The sequence below is a fragment of the Alligator mississippiensis genome, chromosome 11, assembly GCF_030867095.1.
Source record: "Alligator mississippiensis isolate rAllMis1 chromosome 11, rAllMis1, whole genome shotgun sequence".
NCBI classification, from domain to species: Eukaryota; Metazoa; Chordata; order Crocodylia; family Alligatoridae; genus Alligator; species Alligator mississippiensis.
Window position 1 is genome coordinate 60755225 of NC_081834.1, and position 7248 is coordinate 60762472.

Consider the following 7248-nt stretch of genomic DNA (forward strand, 5'->3'; position numbering starts at 1 on the left):
CCTGTTCCTCCCCTCCAGCGTGCCCACCTTGCTCCACAAAAGTGCCACACGACAAGGATGGGATTCGAACCCATGCATGCAGAACACAATGGATTAGCAGTCCATCGCCTTAACCACTCGGCCACCTTGTCATGCCTGTTACAACTCCTACCACAAAAAAAAAATCTTTCTCAATACCAAAAAACCGCACCCGTGCTGGAAGGTCCTGGGCCATTCCTGCAGTATTGAAGTGGCTGAGTCAGATGCTGGATCATGAGAAGGGTTGGCCCTCACCAAACCACTGGGCATCAAAATGTTGGGGGCGGGTGGAAAGAACAGGTGCAGTCAGTGCTTTAATGTTATTCGTGTATGTGGCCCCTCTTATTCCCTTATTGCTCCTTTGAGACTAGGCTTTGGATTTAGCACCAATGGATCCCCCTGCAGCGATTCATGGTGCAATTGTTTGTCTCTTTTCTCTTTCTTCCTCAGGGCGCGCTGGACAGGTGCTCTCAAATCCAGCCCAAGCTGATCTTCTCGGGTGAAGCTGTCGTTTACAACGGCAAAGCGCATAACCGCGCGGGGAAACTACCGAGCGTGCTCAAAGATATTTCACTACGTCGCACGTGAACTCTCGCGGAGCTTGTTAGAAACCTCAAGGGTAAACCACGAGGAAATGGAGTCCAGATTCGGCAACATTACTGAACCCTGAAGATCACAGTCCACTTGAGACCTAAGTACCCGCACCGAGGGATCCCGCAGGGTTTGGGGCGCAGGCTTGGAGCCCAGCGTAGAGCTGGCCTCTGGGTCCCGCCACATCTTCCTGGTCTCATGTCCTCTCCACGCGAAGAAGGAGAAGGGAACTCGGTGGGGGAGGAACATGTTATATGTGTTTCTACTGGCCCGGCAGGTGAAGAGAGATGTTCATTTGGCCAAAATCCACTCTTGCTTATACCCAGGAAGCCTGAGGCTGTCTGGGGTTGTGTGGGCTCCCCGGACAGCAAACCATGGCCTGTTGGAGAGAAGATGATTCATAGATTGTAGTCGGAAGGGACCACAATGGATCATCGTGTCCGACCCCCTGCCCCGGCAGGAAAGAGGGCCGAGGTCAGATGACCCCAGCCAGGTGACTATCTAGCCTCCTCTTGAAGACCTCCAAGGTAGGTGACAGCACCACCTCTCTTGGGAGCCCACTCCAGATCCTGGCCGCCCTTACTGTGAAACATTTCTTCCTAATATCTAACCTAAATCCACTCTCAACTAGTTTACACCCGTTATTCCTAGTCACTCCCTGGGGCGCCTTAGGAAACAGCGCTTCCCCTATTCCCCGTTGACGTCCACTAATACATGTATAGGCGGCCACAAGATCTCCCCTCAGCCGTCTCTTGTGAAGGCTGAAGAGATTCAGCTCTCTCAACCTCCCCTCGTAGGGTCTATCACGATGGCCACTAATCATGCGAGCGGCCCTCCTCTGGACCTCTCCAGATTCCCCTCGTCCCTCTTGAAGTGCGGCGCCCAAAACTGGACACAGTATACTCCAACTGCGGCCTGAGCAGTGCCGCATAGAGGGGGAGCATCACCTCCATTGAGCTATTAGTCATGCACTTGTTCGTGCGTGACAGGGTGCGATTGGCCTTGTGGATGGCCTCGTTACACTGCCGGCTCCTGTTCATCTTGGAGTCAATTATGACTCCAAGATCCCTCTCTGCCTCCGAGCTGCTGAGAAGGACGCTCCCCAACCTATAGGTGTGCTGGGGCTCCTCCTTCCCAGGTGGAGTACCTTGCATTTATCTTTATTAAAATTGCATCCTATTTCTCTCTGCCCATTGATCCAAACTGTCCAGGTCGGCTTGAATCTGCTCCCTGTCCTCCGGCGTACTAACTTTCCCCTATAACTTGGTATCATCAGCCAACTTGGAGAGAGTGCTCTCCACACCCTCGTCCAAATCGCTGATGAAGATATTAAATAATACCGGTCCGACGACTGAACCCTGCAGGACCCCAGTGCCCACCTCCCTCCAGGCTGAGAAGGACCCATCCACCACCACTCTGGGTGCGGTCCATAGCTGTAGTTTCCTGGTGTAAGCGTCCTTCATATGGAGGCAAAGTTTGGGGAGCACTTCCTGAGGTCAAAGATTTAAACAATGTCAGCCCAACAAGCCTCATCCCACAATGTTTCCGAGTTTGTTGGGGAAGTCTGAGCAAGACCCTTCCAGCTCTGCACAAGTTCGGCAGAAATGCCAGTGTTTCCTCGGAGGTGATTGTAACTCGTGCTGCCTACGGTGGTCTGTATGGAAAGGCTGATGTTTGAAACTTGCCATCTGGCCTGGTTTTACTTCTCCCCAGGGATGCTCGGGTTCAAAAAAAGTGCCATTTGATTTAAGAAAGTACGAAATATCAGGAAATGACCTGTGAGCCTGGACTGGAAAACTCTTCCTTGTGCATACTCGAATGTACGCTCGTCTCTCTTGCCCCCCAAATGTCTCTGTGTGAAGTTTCGGAGGGAAGGGTGGTGACGAACATCTCGGGGAAATGGCTACAATAATTTACAGCCTTTTACCACCCGTGGGGGATAATGATACTTGTACAGAGGTGACCCCTTTGGTCCCCCTTGCTCCGAAACCCCTCCTGTCCATCACCAACAGGCGCTCATCCATGCGGTATTGTGCTCTTCACGGGAGCCGTCTTGGTTAGGGAATCCCCCCGGGCAGCAGAAAATGGAAGACGTTCCCAAGCCGCGCAGGGATCAGAGGGTCAGGCTGGAGCAAAAGGGCCAGCGGGGTGAACGCGGGTGCATGATAAAACACTGCGGGGTGAGACCTGCCGCGCGCAGGGCAGAGAAATCCCATTACTGGGGAGGGTTGTTCCTTCCTGGTGCCTGTCCAGGCAGCTGCTCAGCTTGCTGCCAAGTGCCCCCTGCCCCAAGATCCCCCAAACTCCTGGGGCTTTCTAAGCCGCGCCCAAGATCCTCCTAACTCCTGGGGCTTTCTAAGCCTCGCCAGGGGAAAGGCCAGACTGGGCATGGGATGACAAGGTGTGTGGGGAGCACAGTGCCCACTTGGTGTTCCCACTACGCTGCTCCACCACAACCTCTTGTGAAGTGACTACTTTTTGAGGTAGGATGTGTGTTATGTGGGCTGGCCTGGTATGGGCATGGCAGGTGTGGCTGCTAACATTTCCCCACTTGCCTGGAGCCCAGAGCCCCCAAAAGACATATGTGCCCAGTGCATACACTTGCCCAACTTTCACCATTTGATAGTCTGGCTCCTAGGGAAGTCAGCAGAAGGACAATCAGTGGTTCAGCCCTGATTTATACAAGTAACTCCTGACAAGGCCAGGATTTGAACCCACACATACAGAGCCCAAAGGATTAATAGCCCGTCACCTTAACCACTCCGCCACCTTATCATTAGGTCCTGGAAGCTAATTTTTACCCAGAAGCCAGCCGAAGGTTAGTTGAAGTTTGGTGACTAATTAAAAATATGAGAGATGATGAAATGACAGCAAAAGTATATTCAATTACTGTTGATTGCTGTAGGCTTTTAAAGCAGCTTGATTATCCTATTGATCTCTGTCTAGTCATTGATAGAAAACGTTTTCTTTTTTTTACTTTAACTTTATAACTTAAATTAGTCGAAGGTGCGACTTGTGTTGAGTTCATACATTTCCTCTGCATGCCTCTTGTGTCTTGTACTGAAACAACACATGTAAATCATTTGAATGAAGCCAAACCTTTGAAAAGACTTAAACTGTATTGTTTTGCAGGCAGAAAGTTTGTTGGGTTTTTTTGGCCTTTGGGAAGCAAAGCTGTGCTGTATTGCATGGTGATCCTGCAGTGAGGTGTATGAAAGAGGAACGTATGGAGGCTTTTCCGTTAATTTTTAAAATACATGATCCAGTCATTCCTATTCCTCATCATAGAAACATTGGCCTTCAGTCTTATCTTTCTGGTGCGTATTTCATGTGTTTGTGGTTACTCCTGCATTTCATGCAAAGGAGAGGAGACGCAAGCTCTACCGAGAGGTAACACAGTCACCGGTTACCTAAGGACTTTGGAAAGCTGAGCTTCGTTCCAGCCTCTGCCACAGCCTGCCCTGCTGACCTTGGGCACATCCTTTTGTCCCTCTGTGCCTCAGTGCGCTGACCGTGAGTGGGAATGATCCTTCTCTACCTCACGGGGAAGTTGTGAAGATACATCCACCGTAGGCTGTAAGGCACGTGGGTGCAATGGTAATGGGAGTCAGATGAGCTCCTAACATACAAAAGATAAAATGTTAATCCTTCTGTCCCCAGACTTCTACTTAAACTGAGTTTTTTCCAAGTTCGTAGTCAATGGCTGGACTCCTCATTTAAAATGTCATTCCAGTGTCCAAGCTCTGTGTTAGTCAAGTATAAACTGGAATGAAAAAACCAAAACAGCTGAGTTTGAACCAGTGGGCTGTAGTCCTACTACAGGTGTCTAACCGAGATGCTCCTTTGAGATTAAATTCTTGCAAAGCCCGTCCTGCACTTACATACTCTGGTAGTCTCAGTAAGCCTGTGACACTAGTTTTGCATGATATGGATTTGAATTCTTCTTTTAAGCTCCGGTTGGATGAACACTGCGTGTCGGCAGAGGGCAGCCCTGTGACACCTCGGGGCATGGCAGCAGTGCAGGTAAAATCGAGTCATGGCTCCTGCGGGAAGCTGAGGGAGGATCAGGACTGAGAGATTGGGGAGAGAGTGGCCCTCCTGTGAGAAATGTGCCCCCACCGGTAATTGGGTGTTTCTGTCTTTGATAGATGTCTGGTGTGCGTTCGTTCTGGTGCGTAGTTGTTGTCTGGACTCCCCACGTATTTTCCATCAAGGCATTTGGTGCATTGGATGAGGTATATCACATTTCTGGAGGTGCAGCTGTAAGATCCTGGGATGCTGATGGCTCTGTTGTGGGGTGTAGTAATCGTGGGGGCGGTGGAGATGTGGGGGCAGGTTTTGCATTGCTTGTCCTGGCACGGTCTGGATCCTTTTGGTGTGTTCTGGGCTTAAGGAAGTTTGTTTCTGGTGAGGAGGTTGGCGAGGTTCAGTGCTTGTCTGAAGGCTAGGATGGGTGGCTCTGGCAAGATCTTTTTAAGAATAGGGTCTTTTTCTATTATGGGTTGCAATTTTTTGAGGATTTTCCGTACGGGTTCGAGGGAGGGGTGATATGTCATAACCAGCGGTGTGCGATTTGTGGGTGTTTTCCTTCTGTACTGCAGCAGTTCTTCACGTGGTATCTGGCTGGCTCTTTCAAACGTGTGATCTCTCTCTCTGGAGGAGTGTCCTTGCTGGGTGAAAGCCTTTTTAAGATTGGTGAGGTGGCGATCCCGGGTGTGCTCTTCAGTACAGATGCGGTGGGATCTGAGGGCTTGGCTGTATATCACAGCTTTTTTGGTGTGTTTCGGGTGATTGCTGGTTCTGTGCAGATATGTGTGTTGGTCTGTGGGTTTCTTGTATACTGTGGTCTGTATTTTACCCTTCTGGATACTGACCATTGTGTCTAAAAAGGGGATGTTGGTGCTGGAGTATTCTAGGGAAAGTCGGATGGGGGATGGTGACTGTTGAATTTCTGGTGGAACTCAATCAGAGATTGCAGGTTTTCAGTCCAAATGATGAAGATGTCATTGATGTATCTTAAGTATAGCAAGGGTTTGATGGTGCAGTTCTTGAGGAAGTCTTCTTCCAGGTGGCTCATAAAATGGTTGGCATACTGTGGGGCATTTTAGTGCCCATAGCTGTTCCCATCATCTGGAGGAAATGTTGATTATTAAAAGTGAAATTGTTGCGTGTGAGGATGAAGTGTATAAGCTCAGTGATATCTTTGGGTCTGAGGAAGAAGAGAGGCTCTAGTAATATATCTGATAGAGCGGGAGGTTTCATGTCTTTGCCAGTCTGTCTTTTCCCCTGGGGCTCCCTGTAGGATCGTGTGGGTCTATTCATCGGCCTAGAGTAGGTCTATGGAGGTGTCTGGTTAGTTTTACCTCCTCCTCCCCAAGTGTCAGCGGACATCACATCTTTAACAAGCTGAGCCCCCAACCCCGCGCAAAGAGAAACAGAAGCAAACCCGATCCAAGCCCTGGACAGTATTTGTACACAGATTTTACCTGCTCCAAATTCATGCTGGAGCCCAGATCGCTCGGGCTCTGCTCTTGAGCATATTGGTCAGGCTTAAACAAGCGTACAGCACAGCTCTCCAGTGCGTTCGTAACTGGGACATTCGGTTACAACAGGAACTATCCAGGCAAAAAAAGAGACAGGTGGCAATACAACCGTTGTCAAGTCTCAAGAAAACGAGCAGCTCCCATCCACGCTGCACGTGTACAAAACAGTGTAAAGCAATGACGTGTACAAGTCTACTCTTCTTAACTTTCTGAAAACTACAACGAACACTGGTTTCTTTAGTGTGATACCTGGCATTGTTTTTGCCTGCAGCAGTTATCAGTCCCTGCCGGCACACTCGATGTGGCGATGCGGAGTACTCCAGATAAATGTCCGTCTGCCCAAAGTGATCTTGATTTTGTTTTTATGTTCTTCAGTCTTGAGAAAAGCTGCTCCCAGCAATACGTGCTGCCAAACAGGGCAATGAACCGAAGTGTGTGACTCTAGATCTGGGAAAGAGTGCCACGTAACACATTGACTATAACATGTCAGTAGGTCCTGTTCGGCAAAAGCTCTCCTCAAGGCACCGTTATTTGGGATGTCAATTAGTGCCATTTGGATCGTGCCAGGAGCATCGGTGGCATCCGCTCCAAATGCATCTGCAAACAGGTCCAGCTCGTCGCTGCGTTCCCTGAAATCCGCACGTCTTTGTTTGACTTCGTCCAGCGGACGGCCGATCGGTGCAGAAAACTTGTCATGGGTCACAGTCCCAGCACATCCCATTAACGGTATTGTGAGATGGGTGACATTCTTCTTATTCAACTGTTTCTGAAACAACTGCAGCTTGTGAATGAAGGCTTGGACGTGTGGATTAACTGTTTATCAGTAAATCTGCCCAAGCCATCTTTCACAAATTCTCCATCGGAAAGTGGTTTCCCTCTCTTCGCTATTGCCTCGGATATCAGGAGACGGATCGTGGTCGCTGCCTCCGACTTCTGCCTCGCAGCTCTGAAAGCAGACGGCTGCCCGGTCATGCTCCGTGTTAGAGACTTCACCCGAGCAAGTCTACTGCGCCCCACCGCGCTGCCACATTTCTTTGTGTGTTTTGTAGAATAACGGCGCTCCACGTTGTCCTCCTTGCCGACAGCCACTTTCTCT

At 49.8% G+C, this 7248-nt stretch overlaps 1 non-coding gene across 1 annotated transcript; it reads right to left on the reverse strand.

Moving 5' to 3' along the window:
• Positions 1–49: 49 nt before the first annotated feature.
• Positions 50–131, reverse strand: TRNAS-GCU (transfer RNA serine (anticodon GCU)). Its single transcript has one exon. It is a non-coding gene; the product is annotated as a tRNA-Ser (tRNA).
• Positions 132–7248: the final 7117 nt, after the last annotated feature.